At 45.0% G+C, this 27,683-nt stretch overlaps 1 protein-coding gene across 1 annotated transcript in view; it reads right to left on the minus strand.

Annotated features, from left to right (window-relative positions):
- The window catches only part of PTPN5 (protein tyrosine phosphatase non-receptor type 5), an 814,933-nt gene that overhangs the window by 467,676 nt on the left and 319,574 nt on the right, over positions 1–27,683 (minus strand). The window lies entirely within an intron of this gene.

Below are 27,683 nucleotides of genomic sequence, written 5' to 3' on the forward strand. Positions count from 1 at the left end.
TATGTGAAAATAGAGAAATAAATCTTGAAATCTCATCTCTCTACATCCTGCACTTAGTGAAAATAGCCTTAACAGGAACCTCCAACAAATAGAAACACCAACAAATACAAAGGACAGCAATGAGGGCAACTTTATTCCCCAACTTGGCAAATCTCTATGTATGTAGATCATTTTAAAAAACTGTACATCTACATGTCAAACCTTTTAAATAAATCATCAAACTACGGACATGCTACATAAATGGTGGGCTAATGATACGGAAAGGTGACAAAACAGCTCCATCTAAGAGTTTTCAGCACAGATCAACTTATTGACAGCACAACAATAGTCAAATCATATCATGAACTAAGTGAAACAACTATTACTTTTCAAGATAATTATATTTATGAAAGACATCATAATCTTGAGACAAATGTTTATGTAAAACCCATAAACTAAAAATCACAAAAGCTTTCAGTCACAAGACTTAAGGCAAAAACAAGCATTTGAATAGTTCATGAGGTCTAGACAGAATATTAGTGATAACATCAATTATGAAGTACAATCAACAAATTAATTTATAAAAACACAAGGAATGAAAATTACAGAAAGCAAAGAAGCAGGCACAGGATTCTCCACAAGACCCTATGCTAAACAGCGGTTGTAGAGAGATCGAAGACAAACTACCATGCATAATCACATAATCGACTTTGTCAAACTCATTAAAAAGAAAAGTATCAACTGGAATTAAAAAATACGAAATGTGGGCACATATCATCTCTTATAGTCACGTTTTGTATTCGGTCATTTGACTAATTTGAGAGACACATGTGTACACTGAGTGATAAAAGCTTCTATAGAGAGCAGGGAAACCACACTATTGGGGTTTCCTTAATAAAAGGACATCGGCAAATGCATGCTATGTCAATTCACCGAAAGAACAATAGACAATGAAGTTGTTTTATGTAAGACATGTAATAAAAATCTAATTTCAACAGAGCAGGGTTGGTGTCAGGATGCCTACCCCCGGACTTCCAGACCAAGTCCATCAGTCCAGGGAGCAGGCATCCAGACACCTATTGAAAACCCAGTCACCCCGGCTATGGGCTATCTGGGTTCAGTCCTGGCGCCGTAGGCACCTGCTCATATATGGGATCAGTCCTGGCGCCGTAGGCGCCAGGCTCATATGAAGAAACTTACCTCATGCAGACCAAGCTGCAAAGAATCCAAGCCAACGTGAGGCCTGGAAGGAACTACTTTGTTTCAGGGACTATTTTTTACTCAGGTGTGGTCTTGGGGAACTTCTTACCTGGGACTACTTTGGAGGCTATTTAAACCACGCCCGATGAGCAGCACACGCTTCGCGTTATTCTGCATCCTGCAGCGTAACGCTCACTGTGCCTGTCAGTCCAGCATCCAGTCTTCTGCCACGCCCGCCTCGAATCCGGAGCTCCTAGAAAGAAGGGAATTAAGAAGAAAAGGTTAGAGCAAGAACATTGCCTTCAATCTTCATCTGATCCTGGGTCCTTCGCGCATCCGAACAAGGAAAAATACTTTATTTTGTGCGCATCGCACCGCCAGCTGCAAGGCGCACTACACTTACCAGTCTTCACAGCACCTCCTCGACCCGGCGCTGCTCCATCATTCATCACCGAACTCCCGGAACCTAAGGGGACGAAGAAAGACAATAAGGTGAGCCGAGAAAACCAACAAAGACAATTTCTATTATCACTATAGACTTACCGAGTTACCGCCGGAGATATTATTCTTCTACATGCCACATTGTCCTACACTGCACCTGTAAGGAGACAGAAAGCAACAGGTTAAGCACTGGCATTTTTTACCAGACAGTGTTGAATAACACAGACTCTTACCTAAACGCAATCAGCTGCTACGAGACAACCTCCTCTCGAATCAAGCTGCAAGACAAAGGAAGGAATCGGACAAGAGTGAATAACAGACATTTTGAACTCTTAAGAACCACATACTTACTGCTCCTCGCAACTTACCTCGGAGTCAATATTCATCTGGAACTCACCCAATTCCTTCAGACCAGTGAAGTAACTGGTTATCTACGCGCGCCTGCACTCCACGCAGGATGGAGAGCTCATCATTTAAAACCATAAGGTGAGACTGGTGAAAGGGAATATGGGAGGTGATTAGTGGGAAAACGGTGAGGTGTGCTCGCTCAATCCACAGGTGGCTAATTCCTTTTCTCCGCTTTCAGGAGAATACTCCTACGGGTCAAGCAGACGAAATTGAGTAGGCCAGTCCAGTCAGTCATCTATGCACTACAATTCACGTTGGTAGAGACCGCAGCTATCCAGTTCCGACCGTCGCCCCTATGGGAGCCAGGTGAGCGTAACAGAACGCGAAGCCTCCCAACAAATTCCCACCCGGGCGTTATGGAGACCTCAGAAACTGACCAACTTGTCCAATTATTAGGGGAATTTAGGGCAGAAGTACATTCCGCCCGCCAAGAAACTAATACTCTCAGGAGAGAACTGATTGTGTCTAAGGAACGCACTGATGATCTTGCTAGGCAACTGCTGCAAAACCAAGCTGGGCAAACACCCTTTCCTGGACTCGGGGGGAGCCCAACTCTTGCTCCATTAAGCAACCCTGTGCAAATAGTTTTACCTGGAAATATCCCTTTAGCTCCACCCGAACGCTTTGCCGGAGACCCAAAAAGGTTCGCCGTATTTATGAACCAGTGCTGCTTGCACTTTTTATGTAGAGCTGGAGCCTTTCCGAACGATCAAGCCAAAGTAGCCTTTGTACTATTGTATCTCAGTGGCAGTGCAGCTGATTGGACAATTCCACTAGTCAACCAGGATGATCCTCTTCTTCAGGATTTTCAGAGCTTTCAAATAAGCATGGAAAGACTATTTGCCCGACATTTACAAGGACAGGGCTTGTATAACGAACTTTTGTCCCTAAGACAGGGTAACCAGGATCTGCTCACCTAAATAGCAACCTTTAATAGGTTGGTGGTGGAAACCGGATGGCCTGAGGCAAAATTAATTACTTTATTTCATCGTGGACTCCAAGGAGAACTCAAAGATGTGTTAGCTCAAGTAGTGAATCCACCCCAGGATTGCGCTGAATATATAGACTTGGTGGTCCAGTTAGATCACAGACTTCAGAATAGAAAGGCTGATTGAGCTACATTTGAGAATCGGGTATTTATTAAACCCAACGTTGCCCCCAAGGGAACAGATACATCAGATCCCATGCAGATCGGGGGGGTTAAAGGACCCTTGACTCAAAAGGAAAGAGAAAAGAGACGACAATTGCAATTGTGTCTGTACTGTGGAACTTTGGGACATTTTCTGCGAGATTGCCCTGTTAAACCACCCAAGAAGGTGGTGGGAGTTGCGGTCAAAAGCCATATAGAGCCTGACTCGGGAAACGACCATGCCCGAAAAGCGTAGAGGTCCGCTGGTCGAGCTTAAAAAAGGACACTCAGACCTCGCACCTAATTGTGCCAATGGTCCTTATTGATCCACGGCAGCCATCAAGTATGCACGCAGTGAGAGCATACATTGATAGCGGGGCCATCGGAAATTACATGGACCACGAATTGTCTACAAGGATGAACCTGCCTCTTTGCAAAAAGACCACAACTGATGTCATCACCACTGTCGATGGGACTGAAATTGCCTCTGGGCCAGTAACTCACTCCACTACAGAGGGGAAGCTGTTGGGTCAAGATGGCGTTCGAGAAAGCATTGTGTTTGACTTAATCAAGGCCCCGCAGTTCCAAATAATTCTGGGAATGCCATGGTTGGAAACACATAATCCTTGTATTGATTGGCGAGAGAAGAGAATGACCTTCCCGGATTGTGCACACATCTGTTACCCGGAAAAAACCTTGAATAAAGGCTTGGCCACAGTCGCTACTCCAATTTTGCAGTTACCTCAGGAATATCAAGAATTTCAGGATGTTTTTCAGAAAGAACAGGCAAACACGTTACCGACTCACAGATCATACGATTGTCAGATCGATCTTTTACCCGGTGCACAACCTCCATGCAGTAGGATCTACGCCATTACGGAGCCCGAAAACCGTCATCTACGACAATACCTGGATCAATACCTTGCTAATGGATTCATTCGTCCATCCAAGTCCCCCGCAGCCTCAGCTTTATTCTTCGTGCCCAAAAAGGAAGGTGGCCCTAGAACGTGCATAGATTACCGCGCATTAAACCAAATAACGGGAAAAAACCGATACCCATTGCCTCTGATCCCCGAATTACTGGACCAAGTAAAGGATGCTTGTATCTACACCAAGTTAGATCTCCGAGGGGCATATCATCTGGTACGTGTAAAGAAAGGCGATGAATGGAAGGCTGCCTTTCGCACCAAATATGGATTGTTCAAATATCAGGTGATGCCTTTCGGGTTGTGCAATGCACCGGCAGCCTTCCAGTATTTTATGAACGATGACCTTCGAGAACTCATTGACGTGTGTGTTGTTGTATACATAGACGATATCCTTGTGTACTCCTCCTCAGAATCAGACCATGTTAAGCAAGTTTGTGCCGTTCTTGAAAAAATACGCCAGCATAAATGATATGCAAAATTGGAAAAATGCGTTTTTCACTCTACAGAAGTCGAATTCCTTGGATTTATCCTGACCCCAAAAGTAGTTTGAATGGACTCTCGAAAGGTGGACGCAATCCTCAAGTGGCCATCACCTAGTTCAGTTAAAGGAGTACAAAGCATGCTTGGATTTGCTAATTTCTACCGCAGATTAATTCCAGAATTCTCACATATTGTACACCCCATCACAGCACTCTTGCGAAAGAATAAGCGCTTCCTATGGACCGAAGAGGCTGAAAGGGCCTTCCAAGAACTAAAATTGAAATTCACGTCTGCACCTCTTTTAAAGCACCCATGCCCTGAACTTCCATACGTAGTTGAAACTGATGCATCCAGTTTAGCCATGGGGGCTGTTCTTTCCCAGATGGACCTGAAACCGGCCAACTTCATCCAGTAGCATTCTGGTCAAGAAAATTGTCGGCACCCCAATTAAACTATGCAGTTACCGATAAGGAGTTTTTGGCCATCAAATCTGCATTTAAGGCTTGGCGGCATTATCTTCTCGGTGCCAGGCATACCATCACTGTAATCACCGATCACAGGAATTTACAATATTGTAAGACATCCAAGGGCCAATCATCACATCAACTTAGGTGGGCCTTGTTCTTCGCGGAATTCGATTTCGTGATTACTTATCGACCAGGTTGTAAAAATGGCAAAGCAGATGCCTTATCTCGTATAGGAATGGGAGAAGCATATTCGAACCCTGAACCGGTGCCTATAATTTCAGAGAAAAGAATCCTTGGTATAACTACTTTACAAACTCTAGAAGACATTAATTTAAAGATCCAACAACTTTTCGATCCAGCTGCCTTGCAGGAATGGCTAAAGAAAGGCCAGGATTATTCAGTCATCGATGAACTACTCTACTATCAAGGTCGTCTATTTCTACCACACAAGGAACTACAAGAACTAGTTATCTCCAATTATCATGATGCTTTGATTGAGGGACACCCAGGAATTGCAAAGACAGAGGTCAAAATTAAAAGACAAGTCTGGTGGCCCACCTGGCGAAGAGACGTAAAGTCATTTGTGCAATCTTGTGGTATCTGCGCCCAAAACAAGAGTCTGAAGAAGAAACCAGCTGGTCTTTTACAACCTTTGGATATTCCGCCTACACCATGGCACACCTTGTCCCTAGATTTTATTACTGACCTCCCCCCGTGTAGTGGATTTAACACCATTCTAGTTATAGTGGATCTTTTTTCCAAAATGGCTCACTTTATTACTTTAAAAGGATTACCTTCAGCTTCAACTTTGGCCAAGGAATTTCTTAAAAACATTGTCCGAATACATGGATTTCCTTCGGTGTTGGTCTCTGACCGAGGTAGTCAGTTTTTTTCGCAGTTTTGGAGGAAATGCTGTCAATTGGTGCAAATCGACGTGAGGTTATCAACCAGTCATCATCCCCAGACCGATGGTCAGACCGAGAGGACCAACCAGACTCTTGAGCAATACCTTTGTTGCATGTTACACCAAACCCAAGGCAATTGGAAGGATATTTTATGGATTTCCGAATACGCATACAACAACTCTGTACATTCAGGAACCGGACAAAGCCCCTTTTATACCATATATGGACATCATCCTCAGACCTCAGAACTCGACTCGCTCCAACACGTGGGAATGCTCGCAGTGAACCATCTACACGCTACTATTACACAAGCCTTTAAGGAGGCAACTGAACATTTGAAACGAGCAAAAGAAAAATGCAGATCAACATAGAAGTGAAGCCCCACAATACCAGGTTGGGAATCAAGTTTGGCTAGCTACAAGAAACCTACCTCTAAAAGGAACACGGACCTTTAACCCTAGATATTTGGAACCTTACACCATTAAAGCCATTATCAACCCGGTGGCCGTCAAATTGGAATTACCTTCTAATATGCAAATTCATCCCGTCTTTCACGTTTCACTTCTGAAGCCAGTACAACCCGGAACCAGGTTAACCAAACCACCCGACCCCATCCTAATAGACGGGGAACCCGAAATTGAAGTTAAAAATATCCTGGACTCTAAGATGGTCAAATCACGACTTTTTTATTTAATTGACTGGAAGGGTTACCGGCCAAAAGAAAGGTCATGGGAGCCTAGTGACCATGTTCATGCACCTCGATCGGTGGAAAGATTCCATAGGAATTTCCCAGACAAACCAGGACCAAGGGGAAGAACGACCTTAGGAGGGGCCTTGGGGGGGAGTGCTGTCATGATGCCTACCCCCGGACATCCAGATCAAGTCCATCAGTCCAGGGAGCAGGCAACCAGACACCTATTGAAAACCCAGTCACCCCGGCTTGGGGCTATCTGGGTTCAGTCCTGGCGCCATAGGCGCCAGGCTCATATATGGGATCAGTCCTGGCGCCATAGGCGCCAGGCTCATATGAAGAAACTTACCTCATGCAGACCATGCTGCAAAGAATACAAGCCAACGTGAGGCCTGGAAGGAACTACTTTGTTTCAGGGACTATTTGTTACTCAGGTGTGGTCTTGGGGAACTTCTTACCTGGGACTACTTTGGAGGCTATTTAAACCACGCCCGGTGAGCAGCACACGCTTCGCGCTATTCTGCATCCTGCAGCGTAACGCTCACCGTGACTTTCAGTCCAGCATCCAGTCTTCTGCCACGCCCGCCTCGAATCCGGAGCTCCTAGAAAGAAGGGAAATTAGAAGAAAAGGTTAGAGCAAGAACATTGCCTTCAATCTTCATCTGATCCTGGGTCCTTCGCGCATCTGAACAAGGAAAAAGACTTTATTTTGTGCGCATCTCACCGCCAGCTGCAGCGCCACGCTATACTTACCAGTCTTCACAGCACCTCCTCGACCCGGCGCTGCTCCATCATTCATCGCCGAACTCCCGGCACCTAAGGGGACGAAGAAAGACAATAAGGTGAGCTGAGAAAACCAACAAAGACAATTTCTATTATCAGTATAGACTTACCGAGTTACCGCCGGAGATATTATTCTTCTACACGCCACATCATCCTACGCTGCACCTGTAAGGAGAGAGAAAGCAACAGGTTAAGCACTGGCATGTTTTACCGGACAGTGTTGGGTAACACAGACTCTTACCTAAACGCAATCATCTGCTACGAGACAACCTCCTCTCGAATCAAGCTGCAAGACAAAGGAAGGAATCGGACAAGAGTGAATAACAGACATTTTGAACTCTTAAGAACCAAATACTTACGGCTCCTCGCCACTTACCTCGGAGTCAATATTCATCTGGAACTCACCCAATTCCTTCGGACCAGTGAAGTAACTGGTTATCTACGTGCCCCTGCACTCCACGCAGGATGGAGAGCTCATCATTCAAAACCATAAGGTGAGACTGGTGAAAGGGAATATGGGAGGTGATTAGTGGGAAAACGGTGGGGTGTGCTTGCTCAATCCACGGGTGGCTAATTCCTTTTCTCCGCTTTTAGGAGAATACTCCTACGGGTCAAGCAGACGAAATTGAGCAGGCCAGTCCAGTCAGTCATCTCTGCATTACAATTCACGTTGGTAGAGGCCGCAGCTATCCAGTTCCGACCGTCGCCCCTGTGGGAGCCAGGTGAGCGTAACAGTTTGTGAAAACCATAAAGTGCCAATGCAATACAATTAATGTAGTGATGGCCATGCAGGAGATCACAGTTCAGAAAGGCAAACACAGTACCTGCCTTAGGAAAGAAGAAGGTGTTCCTCTACTCATGAATTTTATTTTGCACAACCATGGTCCAGAAGAGATATAGCGGAATATAATGAAAAAGTAGGTGTACACAAGTGGGTGGAACCATGAACAGCCGCAACACAGGCAAGAAGAAAGATTGATTTTCTGTATAACAAGTCACAAGACTGGGCTCAATGTTGGTGTAGCCTTGAAAGATATGTGTCAGTGAGAATGAAAAGAAGATGAGCGGCTGGGTCTAAGAGCAAAATTACACCATACATTTCAGGGTACTGTGAGAAACCTGAGGGTGTCCTCACATATGTTCCCCTTGGATCCCCTTCTCAGGTGGCCAGGGAAAGGCCATCACTCTTGGATCCTGACCCTGAGGCTGGAGAAGCGAGGCGGGATCACCTGGGTGGAGGGTCCTTGGGGAGCGTGAATGGGATATCCTCAGGTGAAACACGGTATTCCACATTTCTATTTCAGCGAGCACCCTATTTCCCAGAGGTCGTTGTGGGGTTTTGCTATCATTGTCCCACTGACCCGAAAATTGCCCAAAGATGCTATCACTCTAGAAGCACCAGAAGAAGGATAAAGGAGATAAGGGGTAAGAATAAAATAGGAGAGACATGGTATCTCCCTTATCCTTTTGAGACTCAAACAAACCCTTCCTCATCCTTTCTAGGTTATTGTAAAGCTGTTCCCCTCATTTTCCCATATTTGACACTTGACAGCACTGGGACGAAGAAGAAGTGACTAAGAGTAATGAACACTACACCCTTTTGCCACTTTAGTATTGGGACGAGGAAGATGACAACTATGCGCTATGATGGTCAGGCATGTCCCTTTTAATTATGGTCAGGCAAGTCTCATTAGAGATTCACACCTGCAGCCTGTCAATGGGCTGCAGGTGTAAAAAGAGAGACCAGTGGAGCAGATCAAGGGACAAGAGGGAGGCCTGTGTGGTAGAGACCAGTAGGGGACCGTGCTTCAGAGGTGGCAGCCGTGGTGGGACTGGATAAGGAGCCAGGATGCCAGAAAACTGGCCAGACGACTTGCACAGACCATAGAAAGTTTGCTGTGCAAGTAATACTGGTATGGGAGCCTCTGTTATAGAGGATTGGCAGCAGGAGCTGTGAGAGAGCACCAAGACACAAGGACGTTGACTGCATCCAGAATGAAGCATTCCTGTCGCCGGCATGCAGATAGAGGCACACGGCAAGTGAACAGAGTTCAAGCGGGTGAGTTTCCCGGCTTCAGCGATGAAGGAGAAGTTGAGAGAACCACAGGCAGGAGACGCCACAAGCCGGTGAATGTCTGGCAGGACGCTTGCATACCAGGGCGCTCCTGCAAACGTGTATTGAAAAGAGAACTGAATGGTACTTTAAAAATTAAGCGAAAACAATGTTTATTGAATCCCTAAATAGATGGAACGTTAAAATCAAGCAAAACCAATACTTATTAAATACTGTAATCCCACAACAGAAATCTAAAAAGGCAAGAAAAAGGGCACTAAAAAGAAAGAAAAACCGAAATAAAGGTCCGGGTACACTCACTAGCTGGATATTGGTGGAAAAATCGAAAGAAATTTCAGCCGTGAGTAATGCTAGCCAAGACTCTATTCTTACAGAAAACCATTCTATTGATAATCAGTTTTCTACCCCTCAAAGGAACAACCCTAATAGTACATTTGAAAGCATGGATGCTGAAAGTGATACACCGGTTCCAGCAAGGGAAGAGAATAGAGAAGAAAATAAGATTTGCATTGTGAAGAATCTGAACCGGCAATGCCATGGCAAATGGCTTTCTCGGACAGGCATGCTCGAGAAACTTCATCTAATACCTCAATTAAGAGTTATTAGATCTGAGGATTTCTCATTTGTAGAGCCTCTATGTACCACCAACCCTAATGTGGCAGCGCTGCATTGTACGGTCCTGGACTCGGCTCAATTGATTCGTAAACATAGAGTTAACTTAGCGCAAGTAGGCTTGGGGGTAGACGTGAATCCTGACGATGTAGACCCTCTGATTAAAGAAGTTCCCAAGCCTACTAAAACTGACAATAAAACTAAACTACCTCCTTTTACTGGGAACCAAGTGCAAATGAGTGACATTCAGAACACTCTCAAATGGCTTGCAGAGGCCTTGCCTTCGGTTATAAATAAACCCTGAACTTGCTCATTGCTATCCTGGAATACCAGGGGTTTCAAACATATTACTGTAACTAATGGCTCGCTACTTTTTATTATGAATTATTCCTTTTTTCTAGTACAGGAAACCTGGCTAACTGCACCAATTATAATAGACGGGTATAAGTTGTACCATACTTTTGCTAAAAAAGGCCAAATGGGAAGACCTTTTGGGGGATTGATGATCGGTGTAAGTAAAACTATAACATCTAATGAAATTAATATCGATCTTGAGGATAACATTAATGCGGTGGAGGTGGTTATACCGATCAAAAATAATCAGATGAAACTCTTGTTGGTCAATGTTTATAATCCACACGATGCGTCAAAGAGTGATCTAATACAAGATAGACTACATGATTTACTTACTGAGTGGACAAATGAATGCCAAAATAACCTCTTGGTCATTGCTGGGGATTTTAATTGTTCTATTAAAGGGGATGGCGGTACAACTAACAATAAGCATTTACATCCGTATCCCCTCATGCCTCAGAATTATAGTGATGAAGAAGGGGAGAAGTGGTTATGTTTTATGAAGAGCTGGGACTTGGAATGTCTAAACGGTCAAACTATGAGTGACCGACCGGGACATTATACTTGGAAAGCAGGTGTTGCTCGCCGCACTCTTGATTATTGTTTTATCAGCCCGGAGGTGGCATCCCTGGTTAATGACATGGAAATAATAGACAACGATTGGAGTGATCATAGCGGCCTGAGTTTAAGTCTGAAGTGTGATTCTCTATTTCCTTCAACAATAGCGACAGGAAGCTTGTTGGTTAATCATGCTGGTTCACGATTAATATGGTCTGAGAAAAATATATCTAAAGCATGTCATGATTGTGGTGAATGGGATGCTGATTATCACACTATGTTTGTTAATCTCTCAATAGAACACCTCGAAGGGTGGATTTATAATTTTACGGGTAAATATGCTACAAAAAAATCTTTACTTGTTATCAGAGAACAGGACTCGATCGAGGTCTATGATAAGACAATTCGTGATGCTAAACGTACTCTGAGAAGGGAGATACGCAGAATCAGAGCCCACTCCCATTTAACTATGGATATACATATTAAGAGCAGAGAGATAAAAAATAGGTATTGGGCATGGTTAAAACACTGGAACAGATCGAAGAAATTGGCAAATTGGCAAAAAACCGTGAAGACTATTTGCTCGAGAAATTCCCGGAATATCTGGGCACTTCTAGGAGAAGCTAGGGGGAGCAGGGTAACCCCCCAAATAAACCCGATTGATGCTGAGGAATGGGTTAATTTTCTGGAAACGCGTAATGGTATGTCAGCAGTTAACCCCGAAATTTTTCCAACCATCTCTCAAGTTCCTAAGCCGTTCCCTTTTTACCTAGAAGACCTGATAGGTAAGATTGCTAAACTTAAATCTTCCCGAGCCCCGGGGCCTAACGGTCTCTCCAATCTACTTATGAAGAGTAACCCAGTTTTCTGGGCTAACATTCTGAAAATCCTCTTTGAAAAAGTTTTAAAAGAGGGGATAATACCTGAGACCTGGCAGAGAGCAATTTTAGTGCCAATTTTCAAAAAAGGCAATAGATCTGACCCGGGCAATTACCGCTTGCTATCTATGTTAGATTGTTCTGGCAAATTATTTGCCTCCTTACTGTTACAGAAATTACAATCTTGGACTGAAACGGAAGGGATTCTGGACCGCTTTCAAAGCGGATTCAGATCTGGATATTCAACCACTCACAATCTTTTCATCATGAATAGTGTTAGAGATAAAGCCCTACTTCCTAATAATCCGCCTCTGTATGCCTTCTATATAGATTTTAAGGCAGCGTTTGACATGGTTAATGGAGAGAAGTTATGGAGGAAGCTTAGGAGCCTGGCATGCCCTGAAGGTTTGCTCTATTATCTGCAACTCTTACATCATAACACCACAGTCCAGTTGAGGCTTGATGGAAGTGGATCCACAACTAGGGTGATAAAGCAAACAAGAGGGGTGAAACAAGGCTGCGTTACCGCACCCATGTTATATAATTTGTTTGTTTCCGATATTCCAGAGTGTATTAGAGAGGTGAGTAACTGCCCTCCCAAGGTTGGCTCCCAACACTGCTTAGTCCTGGCGTATGCGGATGATGTGGTTATTTTTGACCACACATTTAGTGGCATTCTACGCTCGGCTGAGCGACTTTGGGAGTATGCGGAGGAGAACGAACTCACAATTAATCACATGAAAACAGAGTTGATCCTCTATAGTCATGGCAAAGTGAGCCGCCCTAGATTGATTATAAGAGGACATGAAATTCAATATACCAATAGCTATAAATACTTGGGAGTAGAATTCGACTCTAAGGGAAATTCCCAATCATGTGTACAATCCCGCAAAATAAAAGCAGCGCAACTTACCTCTATGATATATCAGTTCTCTCGTAAGAAGAGTGGATATTCCATGTGGGCAGCTCGCCAACTTTACGTCCAGTGCCTGATACCCACGGTAATCTATGGACTGGAAGTCCTGGTTAGCCTTAATTTGGATTGGCTACAGACACTGGAAGGACGTTTTTGGCGAAAGCTGCTGGGATTGCCACCGGGAATACCAATGGCGATACTAAGATTGGAGCTGGGTTTACCCTCTTTAAAAGCTCTGGTCTTGAAGAAAAGAGCCGAGATCTACATTAAGTTGCATACTAATCCGACTAATCCCCTTTTGATAACCGTGAAAGAAGACATTGTTAGGAATAAGCAGGCTCGTTTTGTGAGAGAAATGAATGCTCTATTTGAGATGATTGAATGGACCCCTAACTGGGAAGACAATTTTATAAATCTAAAGTCCCAAATGATAGAACGACTCAAAATTTGGGACTGGCAAGACAATTTTAGACATCTTGCGAGCCTCCACAGTTACGGGTTCATAACTCATGTTTTATATACCTTTAGAAGGGCACAAGGATATCTCAACCTTTGCCCCTCGGATAATCTAAGACGCTTTTTATTACTCCTACGTATCAACCATCTACCTGTCCTAGCGGTGTTGGGCCCTGAACGGGCCATCTCTAAAACAGAGCGTTTTTGCAGGATATGCAAGAATAAAGATTTATTTGAAACTGCAAGACACGTTCTTACACTATGCCCCAGTTTGGGTTCAACCTACATAAAACATTATAGCAGATATGTACATAATCTTGACCATATTAAGTCCAAAGACTTTTGGCTAACATGCTTTAACACCTTGAATCCTAGCCTACATTTGGCCGTATATAGAGTATGGTATACAGTTAAGGGAATACTTGACATTTGAAGACTAGCCAATTTCTCTCAGTATCAATAAACAATAAACAAGTTATTATATGAAATTACATGAAATTGCATGAAAGTTATCTTCAGGTTATGGCTTATGAAATTTGTAATAAAATTGAATATGATCTTAAGTGTTTTTCCTCTTTTAAATATTGAATTGCGGTTTAAATTGTTAGAAGAAAAATTACTCTGTTGATTTATGTGTAAAGTTTTTGCTTTAAAAACTGTATCACATTAAAAATAAAAAAATAAAAATTAAATACTGAATTAAATGAAAGTTTAAAACTCAGCTAAGCCAATGCATATTGAGTACCTCACTCAAAGGAACTTTACAATTAAGCAGTATGAATGCCTATCGAATACTGAACCAAATGAAACCATGAAATTAATCCTTCTAAATGTAGAATGGAATGAAAACCTTCGTGGGACAAGCAAATGAAGTGAATCACACATATGGCCAGGGGACAATGAATTACAGAAATGGGCACAAGTGTGACAGAGAGTCATAAGAAGGTGGGTGTGAGCAAAACACCCTTAGGTAAGGGCACAGCCAAGAGGCTGATAAGGAAAAGCCCGAAGACTGGGAATCAACACACAAATGCCAAGAGGCCGGGAATCAGGAATCCTGCTTGCGCAACCTGCGATGGGTGGACCGTTTGGTCTGACAACTGCGCCTAGACTAGTGAGCCCTAAATTTTGAAAACCCAAAGACATTATGATGATGAAGTTAAGTCTCAGGGAAGGGTACCCTGAGACCTGAGGCGCTATGTGCGGTTTTGAGAATGAAGCCTCAAGTCATTTTTGGTTTCTGTGAACTGTGGTGCTTGGAACTTGGGGAAGGGAAACCCGAGGATTGGTTTGGAACTGTATCACCTTGAACATGAGAAAGGTTATCTTGAGACTTTTTTTCTGGGAACTTGCTTATACTTGGGGAAGGAGAGCTGCGAGAAAGCTGCAAGTTTGAAGAAGCTCAGAACGTTGAGTTGAACAGTATTTCTTTTGGTTTTGACATTCCTAAACACTGGTTAGCTTAGTTGCGAGGGCAAGTATATGTTATGGACAGAGACAGACTTTTAAGTTGAACTCTTTGACTCAAACCTTCCTTAGTTTCATTCAGGTAGGGAAATCCTAGCTTAGTATGCAGCAAGTTAGGCCTTCTACCATCCTGACATTTGATTTAATCAATATTTATTTTTGTACTTTAAGTCTGTTGTCTGTGCATTGCTTCATGGTGCCTTCACAGTGCACAGAGAGCGAGCAAGAGATCAAGTGGGAAATACAATTTGTGAAAGAGGGATATTTCGGGGGCGGGAGAAGATGCCAAGAGAACTATGTTCCTGTGGGGGAAATTAAATTGAATCCTGAAGCCTGGCCAATGCAGAGACTGTATGAAAGTACCAAAGAGTGAGAGGACAGACAGGGAAGTGTCCTGGAGCTAACCAAAAACCTTCAATAGAAATGACTCCACCCTAACAACTTTATTTTAATTCAATACATCTTTAAACAGTACATTGAGCTTTATTGGGTTCTTTGGAACACCCTTTTACAACCTAAATCAAAGACTATCGAAGGCGGAAAAGCAGAGTATTGCAACACAGCCTGTATGCACCTACGAAATGTGTTCATACTCAAGAAAGTACGGGAGCCATTTTCAATAAGAGTGGTTGCGCAAGCAGATGGTTACATATTAACACTGTGTTAATAAACATCTCTGGCTTCCATAGGCATCCAAAACAGAGGTCAAATTCCAAACATAAGTCAATTCAACGGCAACAGCTCAAACATGGATGGTTCCAGATATCTAGATAGAAGTCAACTTGCAAACTTGCATTCCTCTTTCTCAATTTGGAAACCCCCAAGATCAGACAAAACATCTATGATGGAAAATGCTTACTTGTATGCGGCACTTGCAGTGGAAAAAATTGGCCTTCAATCAAAATGGCCCCTCCAACTCCTACCATGACTTCATTTTCCAGGATCTTGTGAAGCACTTGTTTTTACGCTGTTTTAATTTAGTTAATGAATACATCAAAAAACATCTGCTGCATCGAAATGGCAACACCTGTCTGAATTGCTGCTGAGCGCTACAGGATGTGCGCAGCTGAAATGAAGAGACTATCAGCAATGACAGCAGGGAGGATGAGCTCAGCATGGCAGCATGGCAGCAGTGTCGACGCAACCACCACGGACAGCCAGCAGCAAATTACTGCAACGAGGCAGAACCATCTGAGGAAGCAACATGCATCTGGAGCAAAATGGCTGTAGATAGGCTTCACACCTTGTTAGCACCAGAATCATTCAAGAAGTGACAGAGGTCATATCTTAGCTTCTCGGGCCAGTGGCATTTCCAGGTGATCATAGGGACTGGTGGACAATAGGGGTAGTCATGCAAAACTACTTAGGGCATATGGGCAGCTGTGCTGTCGGCTATGGGGAGGTGGTGGCCAATGCATTCAGTGATTCTAAGATCCCTGAGGCTTAGGTGTGGTTCTGCCCACCTTGGAAGATGATGGGATGTCCACAACAATACTAAAGTATGGTTAATCAATCAAAACTGTTGACAAGTCTGATAGCAATGATAGTCTAACAAGGTCGCATAGGGCAGACATTTTCCAAATCTAAAATGATACTAGACCTTTGAGTGGCTTAGAACGATAAAACATATTCATGTAACAAATGCAGTTGCTCAATTGGACAGGGTTAGGGTGCCCAATGTTTCCAAGCTGAATCTCTTTGCATAGGTGGGTGTGTAGGCATCACTAGTTGGTGTCATGCTCTTTGTGTATTATTCTTGTGGAGATAAAACCCTAGATTTGTGTACCCCTAAAGTGGGTGGAGACACAGAGAATCCATATATGGGCATGACTTCTGCCTGCCCTGCAGAGGGAGCACTGCAAATGGCCAAATCAGATATGGCTGAAAGTTTAAAAGGTGTCTTCATGTTTTAAAAAATAAAGACCCTAAATACACAGCTGATAACATGCCAGAGAAAGTTTGCAGCGAGCTGTATGCACCATTTGGCTGGGAGTCAACTGTTTGAATGTATGCATTCCTGAGAGTCCTCTCAACTCTCAATGTATAAAGCTCTCAATGTTTAATTTATAAAGGTAAGTTCTGCTCCAATAATATATCAGTTATGACGATCACTCGCAAAGAACATAGAAGCCCCCCATGAGGATTTGCGCGGCAACCCTGCCAAACTACTACAAAATGTTTCTGCTGGAGAGTTTGAGAACCACAGCCTTCCTCAATTTCCTGACTGATGCTCTCTGCTCTTGACCTGTCAGGTACAGCTAACTGACCAGCTCTAAAAAGCCTCTGCTTCCCAAGGGCCTTGCTGCTGTCCCTGCAAGGGTCCTGCATTCAGAGCCGCAGGCATCGCAATTGAGAGCGCCGATGATCAGCAAGGCCAACAACCTGTGGTTACTGAAGCTTCACACTGGCCTGAAGTGACAAGCCTTGCTTCCATGGCTCACTGCTGCACTGGCCCTAGCAGCAAAGAGGTGAGCACACCTCATGGAGAGGCAACTGGTAGTCTGTGGGTGGCAGGCGTGTGCACACCTACGGTAGATTAGCCGAGTATGCACTGGACACATATGGGTCACAGCAAGTTACCTGCGCTGGCACAGTTAGTGAAGATGGACAATCTCTACACACACCTTAGCTGTTTCCTGTAACATGTAGATAAAGAGCACATTTTTATAAGATTTTTATAGCACCTCTGTGTGGACCTTCCATTATTATAAATAATAATGCATAATTAGTGCATGCTCTCACACTGCGATCACATGGCTAAGCGAATTCTTCCGAACACAGCGTAGCACATAGTTTAAACGCGAGTGAACAGGGTGGCAAGCCTTGGACAGGGATACCATGAAAAGGGTTTGCAACACATTAATTAAACAACCCACACTCCCTGCCTTCATAGTAAAGTCAGTCCTCACATTCATAAACACACCACAAATGTGCTATGGGCAGAGATCAGGTTGAATACTGTATCATTTGTTTCTGAAACCAAACACACAATACAGCACAGACACACATCTTTGGAAATTAATGTACGTAGATATTAACTATTGAGCCGCCCACACATTAGGGGCTACCAGGGAACATAGATAGAATGAGGTGCATGAGTTCATGCTCCTGCACCCCTATATGGTTGATGAAGACTAATCTAGAATCCTTTGCAGCCACCTGAAATTACATCCTGAGCTACTTTCTGAGTAATCCCTTCCACTGGGCCAACTACACAAATTGTGGCAAGATTTTATCCAAGCATCTGTCACTTATTTCCTCAGGTCTGTCACAAAAAGAATCCAAACAACAGATGAGATTTGACCTCTTATACCATCTAGTAAAATGGAGAAGAAAACTGAGGACAAGTTAGGGTTGACCCAGTACGGATGTCTGTATACAGTCCTGAATTCATATATGTTCTACTACACTACTACGTCTATTCTTGTCCACATTGAGATTGTAAAAAGCCCTCCATAGTCCTCCTTCTGCTTCCTATGGTGTGATGGTGAGTTCTAGAAGAAGCTGAAGACCGAAGCAGCAGACCGCACCCATAAAGTTGACTTTAAAAGTGTTTGTATACGACGATGAGACCACTAGAGGGTGCGGACCAGCATGGCTGTGTAGGAGGCGAGCTCCATCCACCACCGTCCCTTTGGAAGGCCTGATGTGGGACCGTAATGTACACTATAACATGTTTTGCAAGGAAAATGCTTGGGAGATGGTAGTCGGAACGAGTCTCGTGGAACGACTGCAGTGTGGGCATCCAGCTTGATGCAGGTGCCCGGCGCCCAGCAGAGTTGTTGTGGCTTCGATGCACAGGGACATGAAACAGCAGTGAAAGGTTGTGCAGCATGTCGAACCAGGGCCGGTGCAGAACGTAGCGGTGAGGCCATCCAGTGCAGCAGAAAGGGAATTGGGCCCCCTGCCACCTATGGGAGCACTGCAGGCACATGTGAGACTAGTGCCCAGGCCAGCGGATTCCAAGGGTTCGGGCTGGAGAGACATCTATGGTCTGACAAAGGACACACGGGTTCCCGCCCGCCATAACGGTCCAGGCTGGGCCAACAGTGGGGGATTGCTGTGCCTGATCGTCGGCACTGCTCTACAGTGTGCCGGAAGAGCCAACTTGTTTTGGAAGAGCCCAGGGGCCCTAACAGGCATGGCATAGAGTATAGGGGATGAGTCCACAGCCCTGGCCCTCAGCTTGAAGTTTTTGGAGGAGAGGAGAGGCGGCAAGGGGGTGCTGGTGTGAGAAGAACGGTTGGTGGTAGGCTCAGTGGCCAGGAGGAATCTGTCCCGCATCTGTTAAATTGGAAGCCAGAGGTGCCCGTGTGTTGTGTGGTGAGGGAGAATGGAGCTGCAGTGTGTGCCCTGGGCCTGGTGGGGCTGCCCCTCTGTGGTGCTTAGTAGAGGGCGACACTGGCAGGGAAATTTGCTGAAGGCATTGGGGTGGTGCTCCAGCAGTATCGAAGAACTGTGGCAATTGAAGGGGAAGAGAAAAGCAGATTAGCACCACCAGAGAAGGGGGCTAACACTCAAGCCCCATCCACAAAGGAGGATATCAAGGACATATTGCAGGAGATCCGGCCGTTAAGAGGTGAAGTGCAAGCATCAGTCTCGGACTTAAGAAGCAGAGCGGAGGTGCTGGAGAATAAGTTCAAAGGAATGGAGAATACTCACCTCAATGTGGATCTCTTTGAAATGAGGTTCGAGGGGAAGCTATCGGACCTGGAAACCAGGGATGAAGATTATCAGTTGAAGATGGACAACCTTGAGAATAGGGAATGTAGAAACAATCTGCAGGTCTTTGGGCTGAAGGAACAGAAGGGAAAGCCAGCAAGTGACGTGCTAAAGATGATCAATGCACTGGTTAACACCTTATTCTTGGATGAAGACGGCAAGGAAGTAAAGATTGAAAAAGCACACTGTGGAGGCATGGTTAGAGGCAGACAGCCAAGATTGGTGGTGTTGAAGGTTTTGAGATTTACGGAAAAGGCAGCGGTGCTGGAAAAGGTGAAATGTGTGCACTCTAAACCGTTTGAGGGAGACACGGTGCAAATTTACCAAGACCTTCCAAACTTCACCTTGTCTAGATGGAGTGTCTGCTGATCTCTCACATCTTGGTATTCGGAACAATGAATACATTACCGGTGGACATACCCGTTTGACCTGGTGTTTGATATCAAAGAGGTTGATTATCGGATAACCATGGGTGCTGATCAGAACAGGTCCTGCAGCACCACTCGGAGAGTGAAAAGGAAGGAGAGGATGGCCGTGCTAAGGCTGAAGGAACAGTTGCAAAGGAGGAGGCCTTGAGGGGGACAGATGCAACCTAAAAAGGGTTCTCAGATATCAACAATTACAGAGGCTAAATACCTCCTCACCAGTGAAGTGAGGCGAGAGCTCTGGACTCTCTGACATGGGGGGAATTTGGTCATCATGCTGTCGGAGATTTTGTGTGTAGTTTGACTTTTCTTCTGATGAAGTATGTTGCTAGGAACGGGTGTGGGAGTAAGTCCTCCTTTGGTGGCCCAGCTTTAGATGGGCCTCTCATACACATGTGGGTTTGGGGTGAAGGGGCTGTTTCAGTGTTGCAGTGTTCTACGGGCAGGGTGTGGGAGGGGTTCTACAGATGGGGTGGTGGGGGTGCAAGGGACACACATGGAAAAAGGAGAGAAGGCAACCAGGTGGGTTGACAGGCGATACACTTGGAGAACCTCCACCGTTCTTAGGATGGCAATGATAGAAAGCAGTAAAGGGGATGGGAAGGTTGTTTGCAGGTTCGGACACTGAACATGAAGGGCTTAATTTCCCCAACTAAGCGGTCATTAGTTTCAAGGGAATTTTGGAGAGCAGGGGTGGATCTGATGATATTACAGGAAACAAGGTTGGTGGAGGTAGAGGAGAGACACATTCCATCTGGGTTGATTAGGTGGGCATTCTAGGCATATGGAGAGGTGAAGAGGGTGGGGTAGAGATTTTGCTGCACAGGTGGTTATGGCTGGAGAAAATTGTGAAGTGGACGGAGCATAGTGTGAGGGCATTGCTGGTATCAGGTATGAGGGATGCCCAGTGGTTGTCACTGGGAACGATATATTGCCCCAACCAAGGGCAGATGGTTTTCTTTGAGGTGGCATTAGGAAAAGTAAAGGACCCATATTATAGGAAGGGGATTTCAACATGGGGGCTGACCTTGTGCTGGACTGAAGGGCCTCAAGTGCTGATGGGGGCCAGGCAGCTGGAGTAGGGAGAGGTGGGCTGTGAGAATGCCTGGATCTAAATGGGCAGCAGGATGTGTGGAGACAGCTCCAGCCGGGTGAACAGGCGTTCACATTTTACTCCACCCCTCATGGTACCTACACGCGTATTGATTACATTTGCATGGATAAAGCAATAATGGGCAGAGTGGGATCGTGTGAATTGTTGCCCGTTAGTTGGTCAGGCTATGACATGGTCCTCATCGAGTATTCATTGAGTGAACTGAATAGTAGGGATTAACTCAACAGATGCAATGATTTTCTGTATAGGGACGAGAGGTTTCAAGGGGCAATGATAGATGCAATTATGGAATACTTTAAAATAAATTATACCAGAGAAGTGGATTATTGTATGGTGGGGAGGCAGCTAATATGACCTGGTGCGGATTACTGATTAGAGAAGGCACACAGAAGAAAAGGGAAAGGAACTTCTTGGAGACAAGACTGAAGGCGGAAATTGGATCCTTTGAGCAGAAGATACAGGCCGGGGAGGAAGGCAGGGGAAGGTTAATCAAGGAAGTTAGAGGAAAATGGAGTAATGGAATTCCTTAGAAATAGGAAAAACTGAAATTTTTATGACAGAACTACTATAAAAAAAAGGGGGATGAAGAAGATGGGCTCCTGGTGACACGTCTTTGAGGGCAACAGGCAGAAAGATTGGTTGACGAGATTGAGGGGGTGGCCGAGCAGGTTGACATATCACCGGCGGCGATAGCAGAGCTGTTTGCCTTGTTTTATGAAGGGCTTTATGGCAACAAGAGGCGAGTAGACATAGTACAGATGGAGTCATATTTATGGGAGATAACACTCCCGGTGCTATGGGCAGATGAGGTGTTGGAGGCCGATGCACATGTTACGCAGGAGGAGGTCCTCCTTGCAATTTGAAGGATGTAGGCGGGCAAAGCACCTGGGGATGACAGGTTCACAGTTGGGTTCTTTAAGTCTCTCACAGGACTATTGGCCCCAAACTTAGTGAAACTGTTCAACTATATATAAGACACTGGAAGTGCCAGGGATCCATTTCTCAGGCATTGATTTTTGTTATCCCCAATGGTGGGCATGACAGTTATGCAGATCATGTCATCCCATATCGCTCCTTAACATGGATGGGAAACTCTTTGCTAGAGTACTGGCTTCTAGATTGGAGAATCTTATGCCACGGTTGGTTTATTCCGACTAGGTGGGCTTCATTAAGAGAAGGCAGGGTTCGTGGGAGGGGTGGGAATCCAATGCTCCTTGCTTTGGATGCAGATAAGGCCTTTGACAGGGTCAACTAGGCCTTCTTGTACACAGTCCTGGGTAAATATGGTTTTAGGCGAAACATCCTCAATGGCGTTTGGGTGTTGTACTCTGGCCCAAAGGCAAGAGTGGTGGTGAACGGGATGTATTCCAGTGAGTTCCCATTATGTATGGGGGCCAGACAGGGGTGTCTACTCTCGCCCCTACTTTTCGCACTGTCTATGGAAACATTGGGTGAGAAAATTCAGTCTTCCTTCCGGGTGGAGAGGACATCCGGGTGAGGGACTCCGAATTGAAACTGGTGTTGTACACAGATGACGTCATGCTGCACATAAAGAACCGGCAGACCTCAATCCTGGCAGCACTGGCAGTGATTGACAAATAGAGGGATTTTTCTTTCTCGGTTTAAGATTAACAGGGCTAAGTCTGACCTGTTCCCCCATGACAAGGAGGGCGCTAGGGATATTGGGATACTTGAGCAGCTGGAGACGGAGGTGAGACTGGATAACTTTCGGTATCTAGAGATCGTCATCACCAGCAAGGTGGGTGAGCTATTTGATGCCAATCATCCACATTTGCTCCGTACATTGTATTGAGAGATGTTAAGTTGGGGGAAGCTCACCATGTCATAGGTGGGCCATCTCCATGAACATCCTCCCTAGGATTCTGCACCTGTTTCAGATGCTCCTAATAACAGTACCAGATGTTCTCCGCAGGAAATCCAGGGGGTGTATTCTCTGCTTTCTATGGCAGTAGTAGAAACTGCATTTAGCCTTTGACACTTTGGTGCTGTCCAAGGAGCAAGGGGCGGGGGTTCCCAGACCTTCACACATATTACAAGGCAACGCTGTTGAGAGTGTTGGCTCCTCACTTGAGGGAAGATGTGGGTAAACAATGGGTTTCCTTGGAAAATTACCATTTGCGTTCAGCTACAGTGGGGGGGGTTGTTGTGCGTCCCTAGAGACAAAATACAGCATAGGTTTAGGGAACATCCTATTTTAGTCGTTATCTGGAAAATATGGCGTAAAGGACCTGGGATACGAGAGAACACTGCCATCGCCCATGAGTCATTTGGGAGCATAGGGGATACGGAGGAGATTCCGGATTGATAGATACCAGAAATGGTTCGAGACAGGGTTGGCCATAGTGAGCCAGCTGTGGAAGGGTGGACAGTTCCTCTTGATTCTTGATGTGGGATTTTCACATCCAGCAAAAAACTGGAGGTAAAACTGCCCATTTAGCAACCAACTTGTGATCGGGCCAGCCCTTAAATGCGGCAGTAATACTGTTACCGCCGCATTTAAAGGCTACCGCGCCCAACACGTGATGAGGCCCATAGTATAAGTAACAAAATTGGTATTCTCCTATCTACCGTTAAAAGGGGTTCTTTTAGCAGAAAAATGGAAATCACTGGTCCAAAGGGAGCATACCCAGACGGATAAAGTATTGGACTCATTCCTAGAGATGAAGGGCCTGGTTTCCCTACTATACTGCTCGTTGATTGGGGCAACCATGAGTAGAACAGATGGGCTCCGGAGTAGCTGGGAAAGATCTAGGCAGAGATTAAGAGATTATGGTGCAAGATGTGTGGTAGAGCCTTTAAGATGTCGGTATCATGCCGGTCTAAGCTCCACGGTAGAGAGAACGGCTGCCTGGACGGGCAGAATAGGCGTCAAATGCTAAAGGCCTTTCTTTGATGGAGAGGATCATGGCGGCCCTTCATTAAGGGTGCGCCGATATGAAGATGGGATGGTTGGGGTATTCCAACAAATAGCCGGGGGTGTGAAGAACCTCCCTTGGTGATGGGGGAGCGGGGCATTGGAATTCGAATGTATAAGGAGGTTCTGATTAGATCTGTCCCCCGTGTCGATCTCCCAGGAGTCTAGGTGTACGTTTCTACGGGAGATGGCTTTGAGCCACTTGGATATTTTGATAGACTGTTGTCTTACACTATGCCTGGTTCCAGTTGAGGATCATTAAAGGGAATGCCAAGGGGTAAGAGGGGGGAGTTGAAAACAAAGGAAGATACCGTGTTAAGTACTAGGACTAGAAACGAGGTTGTTGTTGTTTCTTCTTTGCTATGTTTAAGATCAATAACATTTTAAATTTAAGAAGAAAAAGTGTTTGTATTGCTTGTGTAGTGCTTGTGCATTTTGAATGGTAGACAATCTGTGTGTGCGCAAGATTGAGAAACTGTTGGCCACTGTGCCTGCGTGCGTGTATACGTATGTTTCTGTGCCTGTGTGATATGACGTGACCTTTTATTTTCCCCATAGTTCATCCCGGTACCATTGTCTTCCTTTTTCTTAGGAACGAAAGCTTTGCCTCATTAATACCAGTCAAATAGAATGGGGGAAATAGCTGCACAACATGTTCCATTCGCTACAATCCCAGCAATTACCTATGAAAAATCAATGCTGCAGATAGGGGAGTAAAAAGGAGAAATCCTGCCCACACCCCTTTGTGTACATTTTAGATGGAAGTGACCCAATGACTCTGCCTGGACGAATACCACATTTGAACACGGGTAGCGTCTAATAGGCCAGCAGGACTATCAGAAAAGTCACACACGCCTGCCTCTGACTAGCCCAGGGTTGTCCAAATACAGGCCTCGAGGGCCAGAAACATGTTGGACTTTCAGGATACCCCTCAACAATATTCATGAGATAAATTAGCATACCATGATTCTTAATGCATGCATTTATTTCTCATGAATCTTAATGAAGAATATCATTAAAACCTGTCAGGTTTGTGGCCCTCGAGCCCCGGAATTGGACAACCCTGGACTAGCCAATGAGGGCCATGCAAAGTCAGTCACATCACATGGCAATGGGGTTGCTATAAACATGATTGCATGTCTGTCATGAGGCTCATATGTGACTGGCTCTTCCTGGGCCATGCCTGTTTCCAAGGGGTCCCAATCTTTAGAAAGTCTTAAAGAATCAAGCATAGCCAAATCCCCATCAGTTGATATGCCCCAGATGACAACAAAGCAGTAGGTTAGGAAAAGGGTATCTGTTCAATATACACCGCCATTAATGTGGGAGAAATAAAAGCACTACAAACAAACGAGAGAACAGACTGGAGAAGGAGGGTGGCTCAGGGAAATACATCACCTTAAATGACCTGGGCCCAGGACACTGGCAGAAAACCTCAGTGGAAGCCCCCTATTTTAAGCGAATGGGGTATTCCCAGGGTATCCTATTACACAGCCTCAGGGGTCTCTTACAGTGCTTGCACTCCTAGGCTTTGCTAGGCAGCAGACAATATATTTCCCGAGGACTATCAATGAGAGTGAACGTTAGGGAAAAAACGGGAAGCCGGCTCATCTATAATGGGCAACGGGGTTCCGACTCGCCACCCATTATAGCGGAGCCACGTTTCCCTTTACGTTTCAGTTCCTCAGCACGCATGGTCAGTGGACCATGAAAGGCATGGGAGTTTTGTTTCCCCAGCCTTGGATGGCCCATTAGGGATGCAGGCTGGGGAACTGCAAGTCAAAATGTCTGCGCCCCTGCACCTTTAGGTCTATTATGGTGGTGAAATGGAAGCCCTGCAGCTCTCGTGCATGTCAAGAAGCAGGAATATTTCCCTGCTTCCTGGTTCCTGTCTGCGTGGAGCAAAGGAGCTGGAAGCCTGCAGAGCAGTATAGAATCCGCAGCTGGATGGAAACAGGTAATGCAAAGAAAAAATCATTTTTTGGGAGTGTATATCTGCAGAAGGATGTTAGATGTGTATGTATGTATGCACGCATGCGCAGAGATGTCTGTAAGTGTTTGTATGAGAATGCAGTGTGAATCTTCTGGGTGCGTGGGTGAAGGATGACTTTCAAGAGAAACTGTATGGGTGCATGACTGCTTGTGTGAATGTATGTGAATATGGGTGTGAATGTGAGGCTGGGTCATGATGTGGGTATTGGTGCACACAGCCAGCAGGATATGTTTTCTTGCTACGGCATGCATTTTGCAAAGGCGTGAAGTGCAAAGCCAGCATCGTGAGCGTTCTTATGTGGAGAGCAGCATTTCTGCAGTCAACAAAGACATGCTTTCAAACTGTGACATGGCATGTTATACTGGTGTGAATAAAGTCAAAATGATGAGTGTGCATACATATGGGAGGTGGGCATTTGTACAGCAAGCAAGTGTATGTTTTTTTTTTACTGTGGCATGACAACCTATACTGGCCTTAATGGCAAAACCAACATGATGAGTGTGATTACATTTGGGAGTAGAGGGATTTTTGCAGATGGCAAGGACATGTTTTCTCACTGTGGCTCAGTATTTTAAACTGGTGTTACGATTAAAGAAAACATAAGAGTTCTTACTTATGGGGCGTGCATTTGTGCAGCCAGCAAGGACATGTTTTCTCACTGTCACAAAAGGACCAAGGAATGCTTTCCTTAGCAGTGGGTGAACCCAAGACGAAGCAATGACTATATCATATTTCTAAATATTTATGAATTCATCCGCATATATATTTATATAGTTCACAAAGTTTTAGACTGTTGTTCACAATTTCTTGGTTAATGAAACAGCATTTTAGTCTGAAAAAGATTGAAGGGTGGTGAAACAGGGCCAATGCATTTCGGCCCTAATTGGTGGAGATGAGTTTCCCTCTCCACGCAGGTTTTCGTATTCCTTTTGGAAACTATGAACCATTTCAGTGTATTTGTTTGCACAAGATTCCGTATCTATTATTCAGCTGGATGTTCACATCCTTCATTCTGTGCATCTAGAAGACAGGGCTGACCCTTATGATGAACCTTTAGGCCTGGAATACACTGGCCTTGTTTTTCATCAGCCTTCAATGTGTTTCAGACCAAGATGTTGTGAACACCTGACTAAAACATTGTGGACTATATATGTGCAGATTTATTCATAAATATTTACACATGTACTGTAGTCTCTGCTACAGCTTGGGAGCACCCAGTACTAAGGAAAGCATTCCAGAGTTCTTTCTGTGTCGATGTGCCTCATTACGAGGTTCCCAGTCTGGTAAAAATACCAGATGAATTGCTGGTAATACCGGCAGCAGAATTTTTACCGGACCCCCTGACCTGCCGGTAGATCAAGCCCTTACCAGCAAAGAAATGCCGTGATCACCGGCGCCAGTCATTCCTGCGATCCCGTCTCATGGAGTCCTATGGGACTCCGTAGAGTGGGAACTTACCACTGTCCCCACTGCCCTTAATATCCTGCTAATACCGGGATCTCAGGCGGCAGAGACAGTAGGGGCAGTTTCCCGGTATCCCGCCGGAATTACCATCGGATACCAGGAAACTTGTAATTAGCCCCCCATATGTTTCCATGCATGTGCATACATGGTTGAATGCTGCACACCAAATAGTGATCAGTAACATTATTTATCCTTTGTAATATTAAGGGTGTCACTCGCTCTTTCTTTATCATTTTATCTTACTGTAAAGGGGCATTGTATACTGAGACTGCTGCAGAGTGTGAAGCTGCAGACCGTGCACAC

This window comes from Ambystoma mexicanum, chromosome 11 (genome assembly GCF_040938575.1).
Source record: "Ambystoma mexicanum isolate Mex_15411 chromosome 11, UKY_AmexF1_1, whole genome shotgun sequence".
In the NCBI taxonomy this organism is placed as follows: Eukaryota; Metazoa; Chordata; class Amphibia; order Caudata; family Ambystomatidae; genus Ambystoma; species Ambystoma mexicanum.